Raw genomic sequence first — 21588 nt, forward strand, 5'->3', positions numbered from 1 at the left:
AAAAGGCATTAGCTGTCATACTGATGAGACATATGTCTGTTTCATAATGGGCTTAGGCACTACCCTAAGTTTTTTTAAAAGTGAGTAATGTCTTTAGCAAACCTGCTTATCAAGAAAAGTCTCTGTAAACTTTCACTTACAAAAAAAATATTGCAATTCTTACAAGGTTAATGCCTTTTGTTATTTAGAAACCCAAGATTTTCTTAAATTGTTGAATTAAAAATAGAACCTGGGTAAAAAAATTAGGTTGATATCACACTCAAGAAATGGTAATGTTTGATTATATTTTCCTCTCCACTCTGCTTTTTCTGTCATGTGTTTCCCCACTTGCATAGTATCAGGCTTTAAAAGAGAGTAAACCCATTTGTGCACATTTCATCTTAGAATATCTATTGTGTTATGTAAAATAGAATAAAGAAGGGACTAATCTACTGAACACTGACCACATGCCAGGTTCTTTGGAGTCAGCATCGATTTCCTCACCTGGAAAATGTGTCAGGTTAATAGTACTTTGTGCATTTTTAAGTTAGTGTGGACATCAACTAAGATCACATACACAAATCTAGTTAAGTTTAGGGTGGACCTTAGGGTAGATCCTCTCTTCCTGGGCCAGTCCTAGGACTCTGAGTTGTCAGTGTTCCTAAGGTCTTTCCTTTTGTCTAAGGTCAAAGTCTGTTATTAAGGAAGAGCTACATAAATACTTCCTCAACTGGTAAATACTTCATAACTTCTTGGAAGTGAATCATTTTCAGAAGATTCGTATTTGATTGGGATGGAAGTCTGCAGCCTGATACTTAAAGATGGTGATTTTAGGAATGAGACGCCTGGGAGGGGCATATTTCTTTGTGGGGGAAATGGAGAGTGGGGAAAGTCAGCTTCTCCTGACAGCACCCCGAGATCTTCCTCATCAGTGGAGAAGGAGGGCAGTGGCTAAGAGGGGGTGCGCGCTGCGCCATGGAGAGCACTAGGGTGTGCGTGCTCCCTTGGAGGTGCTTCGCCGCGCAGCCATGAGAGGGCACTGGCGCTCCAGAGAGCCCATGCCTACAGGCTTCTGAAGAGACATTCATCCTGCAATTTCGGAAGGGGTGGTTAGTTACTTGTACCACATCTGTGGCTGTGTTTGATAGAAGTTATGTATATATATATATTTAGGGAATCTTAGGAGTTCTGTCTCTCTGTCCAGCTTAGTAAATCTGTCATCTTCAGACTCTGGCTGCCGACTATTAAACCTATTGCCCATGCATGAAAGAGCTTGTCCCTGGGTGCAGTGGATATTTTTAAAATTAAGGCAACGAATCTTAATTCAAGATTATACTAGAAAAGGGCCCCAGGACCCTCTGGGAGGCCCTCTAAAGGAAGTAAAATAGTCTTTCCCACTGGAAGGAAGGAAAGTCTAGGAAAAAAGAAAAGATTTGACATTTATACATATAAAGAAAATATTAAGTGATTTCAAGGTAGAAATATGATCTTTTGTTTAAGTAGATCTCAATTTGGATTGTGAGTGCTGAATAACCAGATAATGAGGTAGGGGTGACCAACTTTATGCAGGGTATCAAAAATTCAGAACTAATGCCTGACTTGGGGAACAACAGACTTCCTGGGGCCACAAAGTGGATTTGCCGTGGTCATCATGAATTTATGCCTATTTTCTAGTTTCAGTATCAAATGGAATAGAATAATCTAGAAAACCAATGAAGCAATACACTTTTGAGTGACTATCATGTACTTCATACTAGGTTAAGACTGTGGGAAGCACCTGGCTTGATCCTCCCTTTGAGGAGGTTAAATCGTGCTGAGGAAAAATGATACACTTGTATCTGTTAGAATCTTCTTAGTCCTTATTAGTCAGAGTTCTTCAGAGAAACAGAACCAATAGAATATATCTGTCTATATCTACATCTAAAATCTCTCTCCCTCTAACTCTAGTAGCTAGCTATAATTGCAGGAATTAGTTCACAGAACTATGGGGGCCAAGAAGTCCCATGATCTACCTTCTGTAAGCTGGAGAACCAGAAAAGCTGGTGGTGTAATTCAGTCCAAGCAGGGAAGTGTTGGTGGAAGTCTTAAGTCCAAAGGCTGCAGAATTGGGTGACTGGTGGTACAAGTCCTGGTCTGAATCTGAAGGCCCAAGGGCCAGGAGCATGAGCGTCCAGGCAGAAAATGGATGTCCCCTCTCAAGCAAAAGGAGCAAATTCATCCTTCCTCCATCTTTTTGTTCTGTTTGAGCCTTCAAAGGATGGATAATGCCCACCTGCATTAGGGAGGGTGATCTTCTTTACTCAGTCTGCTGATGCAAATGCTAATCTCTTCTGAAAATGCCCTCAAAGGCACAACCAGAAATAATGTTTTTCCAGGATCTGGGGATAGCTTAGCCCAGTTAAGCTGACACATAAAATTCACCATCACAAGTTCCAAGTAGAGAAAACTCAAATTGGCTTAGGTAAAAAAAAAAAAAAAAAAAGAGAGAGAATGTACTATCTCATATAATTGGGAAGTTTGATTTTCAGGCTGACTTTGAGCATTACTAGATTTAAGACTCAAAATAAGTTACAAGGTCCCAGTATTTCTGTCTCTCAGGTGGGCTCTGCAGTCTTCTTGTATTAATTCATTCTCAGGCTCCCTGTGGATCATTTCTCTGGGGATTAAGCCTGGTGGAATAAGTCATCACCTCTTTCCTGGCTCTTGAGCCAAAGCCCTGAAATGAACTCTTGATAGTCTGATGAGCATGACTTGCCCAAACGAGAACTGAAGGCTCCTACCTGGGGGCTGCATACGTATGTGTGTTACCAGAGACCTACTAATGACCACAGGGTGAAGCAGTAAACGGTGAATATCATGCAAATAATTCAGGTCAGAAATGATTTGAGTGTTCAGGGGAGGGAGACATTAATGCTGTAGAAGTCATGAAGATATACTCCAAAGGATGGAGATAAGCTTGGTAAGGGTCTTGCAGGACAATTTTTGGGCATCGTCTGTGCCTTGGCACTTTCTGTAGGGCTTGGAATATGTAAAAGCATGAGTGAACTTTGTGGACCATAAGGCATTGTCCAATATATGTCGTGCCACCTCCAAAGCACAGCAGAGAGATTTGCCTCCTTGAAATGCCTCTAGGTACTGTGCCATATATTGCCTGATTGACACATTTTTGCTTCACATCAGTGGGGCAAGTTCCATTTCATTTTTTGGTCTACTGATATTTATTTCAAGCCTTGCCTGAGCAGATGATCTGCTATCCCACCAAGCACATTCCCTGAGCTGCTCTCGAAACTGCAGGGTGAAGGGAGCATGCTGTCACTTGCATGAGCCAGCTCCTCTGCCAAATGGGAATGCTCACTCATTATGGGAGAAACCCCCGTGATCCAGCCATGGTCTGGATGGCAGACATTGAACCTTTTGTGGAATAGTATTTCTGAGAGGAAGACCTCATATCCTCAGCTAATTTATTTTTATGCTGCCTCTTTACTGATCCCTCACATAATGAAACATGGATAAATGCATTTATTAGTAAACAGGGCTTCTCTGATTGTATCACGGTGGTTCTTGCTTTATGAATTGCCACTAGGAAACATATGTGATTTGTTGTGTTGTCAGAGTTAGATATAAACCATCTTTATCTTTTCTGTTGGAGCTCAGCAACAGCATATGTCAATACTGACCTAGGATCTAGGTTCCATGTTAGGTTTATCTGGAGGCTATGAAATTTGGGTTCTCATGGAAGATATATATATATTTACACATATATACACACTCCTATGGGCTGGAAGGATTGATTAATTGGACTCTCTGAAGTAGCATAAGGTTCTAAATACGCACTGGACTGGCATTTCCCTGGGGGAAGTAGATGACATATGATTTCTCTTGTCCTCACATTTCACTACTAATATAATGGAATCAAATCCACTGGTCTATTTCACTTTATATTGATAAAATGGACCACTTCCTGCTTTTTCTTCCTGAGTATGCTGTGAATTTTTCACACCTCAGAGTAGTTCTCAAGAATAACTGAACATCTCTTTTTTAGAAAGCTTTCTCTCTCCTTCTTGTGTTTTAAGTCATATTTTTATTGGCACATATTAAAGGTTTAGGATATTTTACATAGGATTAATATATTATCAATCACAACTGAAAGTTGAGTGACTGAATGCACGTTAAAGTTTTATAGATTAGAATTCTATTTTTAATCAGAGGAGAGGCTCAACGAATATTTTATTCATTCAACAAATACTTGAGAGTATTGACAGGTGAAATACTATGATTAAATATTACTTCTATTATTATTAGTGTGAGACATCTCTGTGCCTGAATTGAAAGGTATATATGTTTGACAGTATTGACTAATTCTCTGTTCCAGATGAGAAAAACACTAAAGATATGTGCATGTGGATATATATGCACAAATAAACAAACATATACATACAAATACACATATATTTATAGTTAGGAAAAAATCAAGTCCATTGCACTTACTGAAAATAACCCTGCTGATTTTAATGAACTAGAGGGTCTTTGAAAATTAACTTGTCATAATAAAGGGAAAGTATGAAAATAAATGACTTTGTGAAATATAATAGCCAAGGAAAAACAAAAAGATGGTAATTTTTTAATGAGTTAGTATTATCCTATAATAACATTTTTATTGCTGCTGATTTATGCTTATATCACATGCCAACTGGTCTTTAAATCTTTAGACCTTTTCACTTCAGTAATATCAGGCAAGAATTTGTTCTGAGGTGAAGGGAAGAGTCCCATGAGCAGTGTCCTGAATTGGGTTGTACTTTAAGGACCATTAGCTATTTAACCTTAACTAGTTAAAACCCTCACTTGTAAAGTGAAGATTGCACGGTCCTAAAGATCCCTCAGAGTTCTAGCATGCTTTAAGATGCAAAACAGAAATGTCATTAGGCTTCAAGGAAGGAAAGAGTCTGGCTTGAGCTTTTGATAGACTTGGTTCAAGTTGTACCACTTACTAGCTTTGTAAACTTAGGCAGGCTACTTAACGTCTTAAAGCTGACTTCCCTCCTCTGTACGATGGGATTCATGATAGTGTGACATGTATTGCTTCTGTTATTTTGGGCACCTTATTTCATTGCCTTGATTCTTGTTTTTCTCATTGTAAAATGGTGATAGTAACAGTACTTATTTTAACTCATTGGGTAGGGGTGGGGAAGCAGTTTAAATTAGCACAGGGAGGTAGTTAGCACAGTGTGAGTGGATGGGTGATAGCCAACTGGTGGCAGTAACTAGCGCAAATGATGGGTAGTCAGTTGATGGGGGGTGGTAACAGCTGATGGTGGGATGGAGCTTGTTCTGTGCTCTCCAATTTAGGAAAGTTAATAAATAGGGACAACAGAGGGTCACACAAATGGACAAGTTGGTGACAGAGGACAGAATAGACTTGGGTCTCCTGTTCTAGCCCAACATGGCCCTGGGGGCACAAGCTTGCTATTTGTGGCCGTCAAGCATTCTGAGTACCATGAAGGGATATTGGCTGTACAGTCTACACAACTTAAAAAGCACTTAGAGGAAAGCATATCCATTAGGCCAGGCATAATGGACCCACTCAGGGCTGTGCTTTGTAAATACATAGCTAATGTCATTCTGACGTGTTTACAGGCCAGGACATGCTTCACATAGGTCAGGACCTTCCGTGAATCTGCTGGCTTTCAGGAGCCAGGTCACTTACCTCTCACACTCAGGATTCCATCCTTATTACTTGAACATAAAGATAAAAAAAAAAACTGCCAATAAACAAAGTACTGTTTCAAAAGACTGTGGAATGACCTTGGAAATACACATGTCAGCCCAGCACTAGGTAATTGCCCAGAGGTGAAGAAAAGCCATTATCATACTTTGTAGCTGGTTAATTAAAGGCTATTTTTGTCATCTTCAATTCTGAGAGAGTCAAGAGAGCTACAGTCAAACTTTCACAAGAGAAATTCCTGAAATAATGGGGTGGAAGAGGCTGAACAATCATTAGCTCTTTCTTTTTTGCCAAAGAGTTAAAACATTTGTCCTTCTCACACCCTCCAAATTTTGCTTGCTGCAGTGTAAATCAAGATTCCAGTACTTTGCTTTGATGCTTCCTGCAGTCTGAATTACTTGGAGACAATGCTACTGGAGGATCTTACTGTTGGGGTTTATCTGATGCCTTTTTCCATTTTGCAAGGTCACTGGCATTACTGATGATAGAATGTAACAGGTTTTAATATTATGTGTTAAAAACTCATGAAAGTATTTGTTAGAATTTCTCTCTTTTAAATATTATGTGTTAAAAAGTCAGGAAAATATTTCTTAGAACCTCTCCTTTTAAATTTTGGAGACAAATTACTTCACTTTTTGAAATATATCAGCATCTCCTAACTCAGAAAAATTTTGAGTCAATGCCTAAGTTTTAAAGCCAGCAGACTTCTAAAAGCCATTTTATGGCCTGGTACATCTTTTGCACTCATTTGCAAGGTCGAAATAATTAGATTACAATAAAAATGTATATACTTCAAAAATCCATGGCAGGAAAAAAATCAGCTCAAGTCAATGAATCCCAATGTTTAGAGAGCAGCTCTGGTTTCAGGAAGCCTGGTACCTACATCATTCCTGTTGTAAATACCCCATAAGAACACTGGATCCCCTCAGCAATGAGATGGGTAATACACTGTCCTTATTCTTTGCTTCTCTTTTCTTTGATAGAAAATTAGGCTAATGCACTTCAAAGAAAATAGTCAACTTAATTTTCAAGTCAAGTGATACCTTGATCTTATCAGATGTTTACACTGAGTTTCTAAATAGCCAATATTTAGTAATCTATCTTATTGTAAAATTGACCAGCAGAAATGATGTATGACCTTCAAATCTAAATTTCTAGCCATGCAGCAAACCCCTCCAATCAAACTGTTGAAGTTCCCCCTAGTACGTGTCAAAGGAGAGGGATCAGGCTCATGGTGAAGAGACTAGAAGGAATCAGCAGCCAGAAAAAGAACAAAAGTTGTCTTTGGGGTCCTGACTCATAGCTTTAAATACTGAGCCCTAAAACCTTATTATTCCAGGTTAGTCGCTGGTCCTGGTCCTAGGATAATGGGATGATTTTCCAACAGCGGTATGCTAACCTTCCTCACCGTAGTGGAAACTGGCGTATATAATGCTGGTGATGATCCCAGGAGCATACTTGCAAACTTCTGGATCTTTGCTCATGTTCTCCTTGGTTGTCAAAGTGTTCACCCTGTCAGCACCAACTCCAATGGCATGTCTTCTCCCTTTGACCACTGCCCTGGAAGGTTTGATCATCCCTTTCTCTTTTTCTCATTGCATATTGTAACAATCTCTTTTGCAGCACCCATCACCTTGTATCATAATTCATCATATTTCTATCTGTTTAGAATTTGAACCCTAATGGGCAGGAATGTTCCCTAATTTATCTTCAGGGTCTTATGCGAGCTAGGCAAGTTAAAAGAGCAAAATAAATGGTATTGGAATGGTGGGCAAAGAACCCTGGATTCTCAGCTCTCTGCTCTCCCTGCCTGCCATCCATCCCTCATGTTTCATTCCAGCTCCCTGCTCAGGCCTCCAGGTTCCATGTCAGAAGTCTGTGATACTGTGATACTCTCTGAGAGGCAACGCAGGAGATAGGGTTTCCTATTTGGAGCACACCATCAATGCTAACCAAATCACATACTGTGTGTTTTTTGCTCTCCATGGCTCCAGGTCAATGTCCTGTGTGCAGCAAGGATCCTTGTGCATGAATATCATTAATCTGGATGGTCCTGGGAGTTAGTGGTGACTAAGAAATGCTGTATAGAATGCTGCTTCTATGTGTGGCTTCAGAGAAGCCCTGTTTTTAATGATAAACAGATCATGTTTGTTTCTTTCCAATCATGACTGGGGCATCTCTCCAGTCTTCACATCATGAAGGCAGTATCTAGTTGACCACATTTCATGTAATTCACAACTTGCTTCTAAATCTAGACCCATCCAATAGGTCAAAATAATTAGAGACCTGGACTGTGCTCTTAAAATTAACCACTGGGTTTCTTTTCTATGTAGGAGCACACACAGTGTCAGAACAAGGTTACAGATGATTCATTGGGATCATCCTTCTTAAGTGATAAATAAATGACCCATTATCCTTTTTGGCAGCTGATTGATGGATAATGATGACCAACACTAGAATGTTTAAACCAAGAGCCATTTAAACATATTTATATATTGCTTAGTTTTGCAATGAACTATATAACTTAATATGCCAGTTGGTTTTTATCCATTTTAGTGTTAAATTAGTTTCTGTTTAACAGTGAACCTTATTCTGAATACAGCTGAGTCCTTATGGTTTTATTGTCTGGCTCATACTGTTCCCTCTGCTTAGATGTACATTTTTTTCTGCTTTTCTCCTCCTCAACTAATAGCCTCTTCTTTCTCACAGCTTTTTCCTGACACAGCAAATTTCTATGCATCTTTGACACTCAGATGCCACCTCCTCTACCCCATGCTCCCTACCCCATGCTTATAGGTCAGCATTTATTGGGCTGCATGTAGCTCATTGTTACCTTGTCTGTCTCCATTTGTATGTGGGCCTCTTGAGGGAGACCTCATGTATTACTGTCTTCTTCCCAAATTATAACCTATTCTGATGAAAAGTATCTAATATTTCCTTAAAACTTCCTATGTGCTAAATGCTTTGGTAATAAGTATACCTGCATCCAAAGATGTAATGCTGACAGCTAGGCTGAAAGTTTGGGACTATTGTTACTGCTTTGTACCATTTCAGAGGAGTAACTAATTTTCCCGAAGTCTTATTACACCTTGTGAGAGGTGGAGCCAGGATTTGACTCCAGTTGGTCTTGTCTTTGACCCCAGGCTCATCATCACCACTGTTTTTATATGGAGGGTGGTAAACCGTGTCCCCACAAACATAGGGAAAGGAAGACCCCAACTGACTGAAGGATAAACTCCACTTACAGGAACTTGAGGGTGGACAATGTGACAACTCCTTCTGCACAGAGAATGGGCATACACACTTGGCCTGGGATCTCCATGCCCTCCACGTGGTTAGAGGTCTAATTGCAGACATCCTCTCACTTCTCTTGTTTCTGTGTTCTAACCCATATTCTCACATGTATATGCTCTCCCCAGCCAACTCATAAACCTCTTTCACTTGAAACATCTTGTATTTTCCATACATCTTCACAAAAAAATCACTTGCACATAGAAGATATTCACTAAAGGAATGGTTACACTTATCGAAGAGCTTGTAGATTTTTATTGAAAGATATCTTTCATACATAATATTGCACATATCATAAACATACAGCTCAACATAAATGCACTTTTGTGAGAACACACTCCTTTAGCCACCACCCAACTCAAGATATAGAACGTTGCCTGAACCCAAGAAACCTCCCTCAAAGTGTCTCCCAGTAATCACCACCCCAAACACAATTGCTATTCTGACTTTCATCACATTGGTTTAACCATTTTTGAACTCTATACAAATGAAATCATAGATTATATGCTTTCTGTGTGTGGTTTCTTTCAATATTTTATTTGTGAGACTCATCTGTGTGGAACTGGGTGGTTTATTTGCTGGTTGTATAACATTCCATTGTATCAGTGCACCGCAATTTACTCATCTATTCTACTGTTGGCAGACAAACAGGTTCTGCACAGTTTTTGGCTATTGTAAGTGATGCTATTATAAGCATTTATATATAAGTATTTCTGTGGGGGCACTGTGGAAGGATGTACATATATGTGCATTTCTTTTTTGTATTCCTTTAGGAGTAGAAATGCTGGTTCACTGGGTATGAATGTATTCAGCTTCATTAGATACTCCTAAACAGTTTTTCAAAATAATGGACAAATTCACAGTCCCACAACAGTATATGAGACTTCCTGCTGCTTCATATCATTGTCAACATTTTACATTCTTATTTTGTTTCATGTAAGCATTTCTGATGATGTAGTGGTATTTCACTGTGATCTAAATTTCCATTCCACAATTGATTTTTGCATAGTTACCTGGTATCCAGTAAACTTACTAAATCCACTTATTAATCCTTACAGTTTGTAGATTCTTTTGTTTTTTCCTACATATATAATCATATCATCTGAAAATAATGATAGTTTTATTTCATCTTTTCAATACCATAGGCCTTTATTTTTTTCTTGCTAGGACTCTCAGTACAGTGTTGAATGGAAGTGGTGATAAGCTGGCAGCCTTGTTTCATTCCCAACTGTAGAGTGAAAGCTTTCAATATTTCACTACAAGGTAGGATGTGTACTGTGGGCTTTTTGTAGATGCTTTTGTTGAGATTAAGGAAGGTTTTTTTTATTCCTAGTTTCCAATAGTTTGTTTTAAATAATGGCTAGGTGTTTAATATTTTCAGATGTGCTTTCTACATCTATGAGATGATCATATGACTTTTCTCCCCATTTTTTCTTTTCTGTTAATGTGGGAATTGAATCGAGTGATTTTTAAAAATATTAACTACCCTTGCATTCCAGGAATAAAAGCCATATAGGCATGAGGTATTACGTTTTTTATGTGTAGTTGGATGTGTTTTTATTTTGTTAAAAATTTTTGCATCTATGTTCATGGGAAAGACTGATCATAATATTCCTTTTTTATAATAATAATATCAGGTTTTGGTATCAACTTTATGCTAACTTCTGTTTCTATTTTTGTTCTATTTTCCCCTTTATTAATTTTTTAGTTATATTTTCTTTAAGTGTTATTTTGTGGTTACCCTAGAGATTACAAAATCCACCCTTGATATTATCATGGTACATTTTCCCAAATAATGCTAGAAATTTCTAACCCTCTAACTTCATTTATTCTCCTCTTTTGCTTTCTTATTGTCATAATAATGACAGTATTTATATTGTATATACATTTTATATAATATAATATTTATATATTAATAAATGATGTTATATGCATGTTATATACTTATTAAATATGTGATATATATTCATATTACAAAATGCATACATATTGTTCATATTATAGATGTATAACTAATACCTGCATTTATAGATAATTTAAATATAATATTTATATATAAAATACGTATTATATGTGTTTTAACTCCACAAGGCACTAATAGTGTTGAATTTACTGTCAATACTCTTTTATTTTTCTGAATTTTCACCTTTTGTGATGTTCTCTATTCCTTCCTACATTATGTCCTTATTTACATCTTGGAACATTTTTTCCTTTTGCCTGAAGAATTCCCTTTAGTACATCTTTTAATACAAATCTACTGGTGATTAATAGTCATCTTTATTTTTGAGGGATATTTTCATTGTGTATGAGTGTCTAGACTGGCAATTATTTTTTGACTGAGTGTCAAAGGTATTATTCTATCATTCTCTTGCTGCCACATTTTTCAACTGAAAACTCAGGGGTCTTACGGTTACACCATTGAATATAACGTCTTTTCTCTCTGGCTCTCTTCAAGATTTTCTCTTTGTCTTTGCTTTTAATCAGTCTTACTCTGGTGTCCCTAGTGATTTGGTCATATTAATTCTGTTTGGTGATTGTAGCATATCTTGAAACTGTTATGTATCAGAAGTTTTGAAATATTCTCAGCTATTAGTTATTCAAATGTATTTTCTGTCCCACTCTATCACACCCTTCTGGGACTCAATTACAGATGTGTCAGAACTTTTCAAAGTCTGCCATATTTTGCTAATGCTTTTTTTCTGTATTTTCAATCTGTTTTGCTCTCTGTGATTCAGCCTGCATCTTTTATACTCATCCATCTTTCAGTTCATTTATCAATTGTTTCAACTTTTTTTTTTTTGTATCCAATATACTGGGAACTTTCATAGTATTTTCATTCCAGAATTTCTGTTTGATGCTTTTCAACAAGTATACTACAGTTCTCTGGTGAAATTCTTGTATTGTGCTATGTTTTTAAAAACACATTAATCATGGTTATTTTAAAAAGCTGTGTCTGGATAGGTCCCATAACTGGGCTGTGTGTGGATTTGTTCCTATTGTCCATTCTTGTTCTCTTGTTTCTCCTTTTTGGTGTGCTTGATGGTTTTTGACTGAATGCCAGACATTGTTCATGAAAACTGTGGAGACTCAAGATAATGGAGACTTCTTCTGGAGAGTGTTCACCATAAACTATAATAGGCAGCTTGAATGAGAACATGTTTTCTTAATCTAAACAGGCACAGTGCTGACCCAGGGCTGGGTTTCAGGTTTGGCAAGGTTCCGTCTACCTCCTCGTTTATCCCTGCTCCTAGGGGTGAAGGTTGGGATGTTTACTATTGCCCCCTAGCTTTTCTGGGTTTTTCCTAAATTAATTTTTGTCTCATCAACATATCGGATTGTTGAAAATTCTGATATATTTTTAACAGTTTTATGCTGACCTTTTCAGCCTTTTACTCTGAGAAGCTCGAGAATTTGTCCCTGTGTTCCCTTCTCTCCAAAGTCTTGGTCACTCTAGTACTGCCTACCATGTGGTGCCAAACCCTAGTTTTTTTCTCTCTGTCCCTGTGAGAATTCCAAAAGTTCTAGAGGCTTCCTTTTCTGTTAGCCATAGCCCTTTGCCCACTTTCTCAGATTCTAGCTCATCATAAAGATAAGACTCAGCAAACATCCTGAGAGGAAAAGCAGCACATGGGCCAGTTCACTCTCCACCCTTCTCTTCTCTCTAGACCCTGGCACTCTTGAGTCCTGGTTACCTTGGCAGCCCTCCAATACCTCCAAGTAAATGTCTTGCTATTTTATCTGGTTTCCTAGTTAGTTTTGGGCCTATTACTATCATGATCTAAAGTAGACGTCAGTAGATTTATTTTATTCAAGCCTATAAATAGCATACGGATTATATTTTTTTGTGTGGGCATTAAAACATCTTTTGGTAAAGGAAGATGCACAGATAGTTGTAAAAGCAGATACAAAAATGGGCTTTTGAAGTAGATGTATGATGTGCACACTTTAATCCAAGTTAGAGAAAATAATGTTTTGGATAGACAAACAGTCCTCGTGTTCAGATCTTCAACGTGGAATCAAGAAATACCATTAAAATGTATTTTATGGAGTGAAATAGGTGGGGCTGGAGCAAAGAGTAGATTAAATATATTTAGCATAAGCTCATCTAGAGAAAAGCTCATAGGGAGATGAAGAGCAAAAATTCTGATCTAAGCTATTGACCTTGAAATATATTCAATATTTATAAATTGCCAAGAGTAACAGTTTCTCTAATTTTGCATATGGGCATCTTACATGATGTTATGCCTCTTCTCATGTGCTACAAAATATGTACTAAGTGATGTCTCCCCTTGGAGATAAGTTATTTTTGCAAAAGACATGGGTTAGCGAGGTTAGATTATTTCTAACTTTGAACCCAGAATGGCCCAGTGGGAGAATTCGTCCAGTTGTTAAATTATTTTCTGTTTCTGGAAAGTACTGACCATCTTTTGTGCTGTGTAATGGAATGAGAAGTTAATCATATGCTTAATGTGTTTTTTCTTTAACTAGCTTATTAAAAAGCACTCTTTCTTCTGCAGACCCTGTGTCAAAGGATGTTACTGGGTAATGAGCCATGGACAGGTATCGAGATAACAATGGGCATCTTAGACAGTTCACTCAACTTCCCACTAGCTGCCATTGCCTTCTTTTCTGTGAAAAGAGGAAACCAAGAAATCAACAATTTAAAAGTATTGAGGTGATCTTCCTTTGCAAGAAAATGTCTGAAGACCAGATGCTGAACTCAGCAGGAGTCAAACCAATGCCTCAGAAGTGTGGAAAAAGTCACACTCGACTCCCTGGGCCAGGAGCATTCTGTAGAAGTCAGGAAATAGGGGTGATGTCTAGGGAGATGATACTTCTGGAAATTGAACCTCTGGTGAACAGGAACATTATTTTTGATGCCATTAGACTTAAGGGTGAGGGAAGGGTTTATGTGTCCTTTGACTTATTTTTAAACTTTGAATGGTAAGCACTAGAAAGTGACCCCAGGCATTGAGAAAACAGAGAGCCCTAGAAGATGGACAGGTCCCTTCTTCAAAGTCTTTTAAAAAAGGATAAGAATCTCTTAGAAATCCTTCATGGTCCTCCAAACATCCCTTCTTCTGCGACTCTGACTCTGCCCATGTCGTCTCCTCACCTTTAAAGCTCCTTTCCCTCCTCCAGCTCTTTGTCCGAATTCTTCCAGCCTTCAAACCCAGTTCTTACCCTGCCTTTTCCACAGCTCCATCCCAGCTGCAGAACTGGTGTTCAGGGAGAGAAAAGGGCTTGGCAGGTGTCTCTGGGGCCCTTCTCCGCAGTACTGATACGGAGAGGCAGACGCACTCCTAAAGAGACAAGGCAAAGATGCTGGCATTTTGAGGGGATTTGCACACTTAGGAGGCAGGAGCAGGATGAGAGGAGAACGAGGACATTCACCAGTGGGGGCAGCAGCAGCAAGCCTTGAGAGGCCCGGAGGGTCAGAGAAGAAGCCATTAGGTTTGGTCACAGATGGTCCCTCAGGGCTCCCACGATTTTATCCTGTAGATTTGGGATAAAAGTGAGATACAAAGCAGTACTTTGAAAATTAAAAAAATTAAACATTGCCGTGCTGTGTGCACTTATAAAGTCATCATCATCATCATTATAGCTGTATAGAATGTTCTTCATCATTTCCTTCTACCCTCATGATTTCTTTGATTCAGAGAGGATTTCTCTGCTTCCAAGAGGACTTTGGATAAACATTCCTCTGCTTTCTTTTCTGTCTTTCTTTCTCATTAGTTGCCTCCAAAAACATCACACATGGGAGGTTGCATTCTTGAACTGTTTCCTTTCCCATCTAACTGCCATTTTTTCTCATATTGAAAACAAACTCAATCTTTGCTGCTTAAACATTGTATTTGGAGACTGTCAAGCTTAATTAAAGCTGAATATTTTTCCAGGTGGTGCGTTGAAAGCAATGAAATAGAATGTGTTGAGGGACCAAGCCCAGCCATTTAAGAGGGTCTCTGGGTAGGGAGGTAACGTTCTATTACAGGTGATGTATAAAGATAAGCCTTCTCCGACTGATTCGGAGAGAACAACTCCCTCTCCTTTGCCATTGGTCCATCAGGATTGAACATGCTTCCAGTTAGCTTTCTTAAGGGAGAAAGAAAAATAGATCAATAATATTTATGATTTCTTGAAAAGATGTTTCCTCGCTGCAGTATTGCTCCATTAAGGCTCTTTGCTATTAATAGAGGTGTGTTGGTTGCAGTGGGGGACATTAGCTAGGGTTCATTAGACCAAGAGGGCTATAAAAATTGTTTTTGTTATGTCCAGCTGAAAATGTTCACAAACTTCAGATTAACTTTGGTGCAGGTTTGACATGCAAAGAATAATAATTTTGTGATAGCATTTTTATGATAAAATGATAACAGTGAAAAAACAATAAGGACTATAATAATACATACTTTTTCTTGCCTGCTTACCATGTACTAGGACCTGTACTAAATGCTTTGTGCATATAACACCATTTAATCCTCAAAGTCATACTGTGAAGGTGGCAGTCTAGGGCCATTTTCAGATGAAGAATTTGAAGCCCAAGCAGGTTAAGTCACTTCCTCAAGGTCACATGGAAGACTCAATTTTGAACTCCCATCTTCCTAACTCCATCACTCAGTTTCTCTTAACCAGATTACTCTGCCTTTAATGTAGTCAGTGATTTACGAATCTGCAACATATAATATTAATTCTACAGCATAAATTTCCCATTTAGGAATATGTAACAGTCTGCTTTTTGAAAAGTCACAAATATGATTCATTCAATATGCATGCTTAAGTGTTCTATTAAGCAATTCTAACTCAGATCTTTTCATGGTTTAATATGTCACATAAAAATACTCAAAACATCTATTTTCAAAAAACTTTTCATGCTGTTCTTTATAACTGCAACATTAGATCTACAAATTTACTCCACTGATAAATTAGGTTATTAATAATATTGCCTATAGCTCTTACTCTGCTTTAGAACATCACGAAAATCAGTACTGATACCAGAAGTAATACATATTCATCTGTGCTGGTTAATAGTTTTGAAAAATGAGCTGCAGACAGCTTCATGTTTATGGATGTCCCCATGCACTTCACAATAGTTAATAAGGATCAGTTTTGGGCACTTGAATATGTATCTGACAGGTAGAGGAGATGCAGGACAGGTATGGAAATCCATTCCTCTGTTCCCATATACTTTCTAACCTCTACTTCATTATTAATCACTTAATATCCTGTATCACTCTGGGCTAAGCATTATGAGGAGCTTTGCTTGAAGGCCAAGTATAGATACAGCTCCTACTTTCAAGGCTTTTACAGTAGAGTTGGACAGATACGGATAAGTTATGAAACAAGTACGTAGCACGAATTGTGTGGTACAGATGCTACGTACTGAGGAATTTGAGTTTTGACTTGATCATGGAGGACTCAGGTGGTTGGGAGGGTGTTAAGGGATCAGAGGGCAGGCAGGCTTTGGAGGTGGAGGAGAAGAGAGTTAGTATCCTAGTTGCTTGGGGGAAGAGACGGAAACGGATCCTGGTGGATGGGAGAAGTGGCTGCTGGAACGGAGGTGACTGGCCAGCTGTAGCAGACGCCGCTGAGGATGTGATGGGGGGTAAGCTTGTCTGGATAACGTGGGACCAATGTATGGAGGATATGGCACAGGTCTGCTCAGTACAAAACAGTATGGTTGGAGTTAAATAAAGAAATGTTTCCTGTCCTTCCGTCACTCTTGGTGGTGGGAGGGGAGGTGCATGGGAAGGATGGGGAAACATATCACAAGGCAAATTATTGAAAGAAATGTCTTGTGGGAGTTATGGGTGGGGAATTATGATTGCTTTCTGTTCGGCTTCCTAATAAAGTTTGCATAATATGTTTTACTGATATTATTTACATGTTTACTATGAAAAACAGTGTAACAACAGTAAAACTTTTAAAAAGAGAAGTCTGTGTTTTCACCGTTCTAATGTAAGAGAGAAAGTAGTCTCATTTTTTTGTGTATTCTTTTCCAATCTAGCTTCAGGTAATGGTGCCAAGAGGGTAAGAGAATTCTGTGTTCTGTTCTTTTCACATAACACAGAATTTTCCATGTTTCTATATAGTGCTTATAATTAAGATTTGTAATGAAGAAATGGTCTCACAGTGAGTCACTGTAACAGAGTTTGCTAAAGCATTAGGGTATTGTTGGACACTTATATTGTTTTCTACTCTCTGTCATTATAGATGACATTACAAAGGACATTGCTCTGCATGTGACTTTTTGGGGCTTCTCTTGAATTACTTCCTAAGCACATATTCCTGGGAGGGTGATTAGTGGTTCATAGACTAGAAACACATTGTGGCACTTTAAAACCAGCCAGCACTTCCAAGGCCCAAACCGAGGGACAATGACACCAGCAGGGAGTGAGTGTGCTTTGTCACCTCAAATTTGGAGCAGGAACAAAAACACTGCTGTAGATGGCAAGACATCATTGCATTCATTGGCATTTCCATGTAACTATGAATTCTGTTTCCTTTGCAACATTTATTTTCCTAATAATAAGGGGAGAGAGGAGGCTGGCATGGGTCAGAAAGAAAAGCAATTGCTAGATGATGTAGCAAGAAAAAGGAGAGAAAAAAATGGCTAGGTAAAATGGAAAGGTGAGTGAAAGGAGACACATGGTGTGACTGTACAACTGTAGGTAGACAAGGGAAGGAGTCTATGGGAACCCTGTAATTTCGGGATGCTCTCATCCTGACCTCTACCAAGGGCCTGAGAGCTTCTGGGAGGGTCAGGTCTAAAATGCTGTCATTCCATCTCCTCAGCTCTGGGCATCACTGAGATTCTGTGTTTTTTTAAAGGTTCATTCCACCAGGGCCTTCTGACTTCCATCTGCATGTGGTGCTTATGGCCTTACTATTGAGCCAGCTGGGCATGGAGGTGGGAATTCTCCGCAGGGCCTGCTGAATATCCCGGGGCTTCTGCCTTCCTCTCCTGCCCTTGCTTTCGACCTTTCCCTGGGCAGGTGTTTGGGAAAGGCCTGGCTTCTTGAGATTGGTCCCTGGGTTTGCCCTCTGATTATCTTAGATCCCCGTGGATCACAGCTGTGCAGAGAGTGCACAAATGTGGTTTTGATTTTTTTTTTTTGGAATGAAGTTTCAAAGACATTTATTTGTGCAGGACTACAAGTAGGACCTTGTCTACATTGCCTGGGAAACATTCAGAAAAAGAATGTGCTGGGATGGCAAGTCTTCCCTTAATGCTTCACACATTTTCCAGCCTTATCATATTTTTTTCAGGGTTTTATTAGCAAAAGTGTAAGCCTCAAGAAATTTAAAAATAATTTTAACCATCATGAAATGTTTGACTAGCAGAAAAAATATGGGCTATAAGAAAAAATTTTTCTCTTCCTAAGTGATTTTGCAGATCCTGAGCCCTGGAGATGTTTCCTCTCCCTGGACTTCTCTTCTTCCAGAGAGTCATATGACCTGCTTTAGGTCTTTGTTCAAATATCACTTCCTCAGAGAAGCCTTCTCCAATCATGCTGGCTCTGAGGCTCTCCTCACTCCCATTCTATTCTTGCATCTATTTTATTTTTCTTTAGAAAAATTATCTGATATTTTTGTAATTATCTTATTTTTTATTGACTCTCTCAGTGGCCAAGACAGAAGCTCTGAAAGGGCAGAGACTTTGGGTCTCACTAATCATTGTCTCCCCAGTTTCCAGAACAGTGCCTGATGCATGGTAGGTACTCAAAAAATATTTGTGGAATGAATGAATAAATGAATGAGACAAAGGTATTCGATCTTTTGACTGAAAACAACAACAAAAAAACCCATTCTAAAAACAACCATACTTGGAACAATACTCAGGCACTTACAAGAAATGCCTTGGTTACAGTAGAGATGGAGTATGAAATGAAAATGGCTTAGGTGACCCCTGCATCCTCGATTCTAGAAATTCAAATGCATATACAGATGATAATCTCACCTTCATGCGTGAAATGTAGACTGGCATCCCCATGTGTCTGGCTGTGGGAGCCTGCGCTGGAAGCATGGCCATGTGCAGGAGTGAGTAAAGGGTGGTGGTCAGCTGCTCAGGATTGGAGATGAGTCAGGATGTAATTAGACCACCAGCAATGGGTTGATCAAAACTGGAGTTAGAGAAATAGTTACCTCCTGTTCTTCTCCCAGAATCTGAGCTGGAAATGGGAAGGGGTGTAGGGTCATAATCATCCTTTCTTCCACAAGTCATAGTGACTTCAGCCACCTATGGGACTTAATGCAGCCCAGTGTCCTGGCGTCCAGGAGAGGACATTGCAGAGATGCAGCCAGCATTAGGAATGTGCCTGGCTCTTTCTACCCCTCACTGTTCACACGGCACCCTCTCTTCTACCCTGAACCACTCTGTACCATAGGGCAACAAGTCTGAAATACGGTTTACTATTTCTTTTGAAGGTTATTGGCATTTGCTTTGACCCATAGGCATTAGAAGATAAGGATTCCCCGAAAGAAATCTCCCTCATTCCTCAGACAACAAATAGGGTCAGGTCTCAGGAGAGGAAGATTTCCTCTGCACTTGAGAAGACTCAGATGCCTAGTAGTATAGATTGTGTGTATCATTGGGCCCCACTTCAGACTTGCCTGGTGTGTCTGCCCTTTGCAATGTGGCTTTGCAGCTCTTCCCATGCAGACATGCAGTCCATTCCCCATCAAGTGCAGCAGAAAGGACCACGTACTGTCTGCAAGTCCACGTACTGTCTGCAACTCTTTTTTCAAAGAGAAAGCAATCTCCTGTGGCTTTGTGGCCTGACAGGGAGAGAGGAGAAGAACATATGTACAAAGAATATCTATTCTTTATTTGACCATTAAACCTGCTAAATTCAAAACATAGGTGCAGAGAAGAAATTTATTGATAAGGAAAAAAGTCTGTTTACGTTCCTTAGTATGTTTGGAAGTTTGGGTATAGATCTCCATGTTTGATTGCTTTACCACAAACTACCCTAAAGATTTCATTTGGAAGCCTGCCACTGCCTCATGAACAAGGTTGGGTTAACCCTTTGAATGACATAGGACACATGACTCAGTGGCCACTGTCATTCCAGCACTCAGATAATCGGCAGACATGTGGTCAGGTTTTCCTGGGCTGGTCAGCCCCCAGATGACCCGCTAGGTGACTGCAGGCACATGAGTTAGTCTGGCCAAGATGGGCAGAGTGTTACCCAGACTCTCAGACTACAGAGCTGACTCATGAACTTATAGGCTAAAATAAAAAAAAAAAGTTTGTTGTCTTAAGTCACTAAATTGTGAAGAATCTGTAACATTGCAATAGACGGTGGCGACAGCTCACCTTGGAGAGATGGCTGTGGGTCCAGCATTTGGCTGAGTTAGGGAGCCCTTTCCCACTCAGCTTTCTGGGGGAGAAAATGGCAGTGTGGATGCCTATACTGAAATGCTCATGTGACCAAAGAGCTGGAGTAGCATCAGAGAGCTTTAGGGCATTGTAGTGGGGTTCTCTAAAGGGGACAAGTCTAAGCTTGGGCTTTATTTGTGAGCACCCAGCACTGGCACTTTGGACACTGTCTGAATCTTGGATTTAACAGAGACAGAGAGCCTCAATCTTCTTGAGGAGGATTAGATCCCTTGAAACTTCAGGCAGAAGGTGTTCTCAAGCTGGGAGTATTATTTGCATTCCAAACTATGACATGGGGGACTCTAGTTACATGGATAAAGGGATTATATTGGACTATTGGTCTTGAAAATTTTCCATCTCAGTGTGTACTCCACCCATGCCCTACCAAGGAGCCTCCAAATCCCGTGCAGCCCAGGTCATGAGAGGCAGGATAGTGATGTCACCAGGATACAGGAGTGATAGAGAAAATAGAGAGAAGGATGAGCAATGTGGTATAAGCCTAGCACATGGTGGTAATTGAGGGTGAAGTCATAGGAGGAGAAATGGAATAAGAAGGTCCTAAGTGGCAATTGCCAAATTCAATTTAGACACCCCCCCACTCCCACCCCCTGCCACAGGCCCCAGCTCTGCCCTCTACACTAATCTCATTTCTGCTTACAACCCGTGTCAAGGATTTTAGGGCTTTGTTCAGTAGTAGAACTTTTCATGGATAAACGCTGGAATGAAGATTTGAACTTCCTTTAGAGATAAAGGCTCAGGACTAAAAGCAGCACCCCCCCTGGGATGAAGTGGCTTTCTGGGACAATTCAAAGGAAATTCTGTAGTGGTCCAGGATGGTAATTTCAGGAAGCTGATGTGTCAGCCAATGCACCTTTCATGTTCCACAGACTGTAGTAACTATAGTGAGTGGCTGATTGCTGGAAAATAAAAAAAGATCATCCCAGGTTTCTGAAGATGGCTGTGTGGCCTCAGTGGAGCCATCTGATGATGGCTGTTTACAACCCTGTTTATTGTTTTCTGGTCATAATGGGGAAGGCTCAGTGGGTATTGCTCAAGCACTTTGCCGTGCATGTAGTTAAGTGTTCTTAATTGATTTGACAGAGATGATGGCGCCCACTCTCAGCTGCATCCTTTACTTCAACCTTTCTTTCTGGAAGCTTTGGTCATATCTTACTACCTCTGTGGTTTGAATTTCAGACCAGTGTTTTGGAAATGTGTC

Source organism: Manis pentadactyla, chromosome 3, assembly GCF_030020395.1.
Source record: "Manis pentadactyla isolate mManPen7 chromosome 3, mManPen7.hap1, whole genome shotgun sequence".
Classification (NCBI taxonomy): Eukaryota; Metazoa; Chordata; class Mammalia; order Pholidota; family Manidae; genus Manis; species Manis pentadactyla.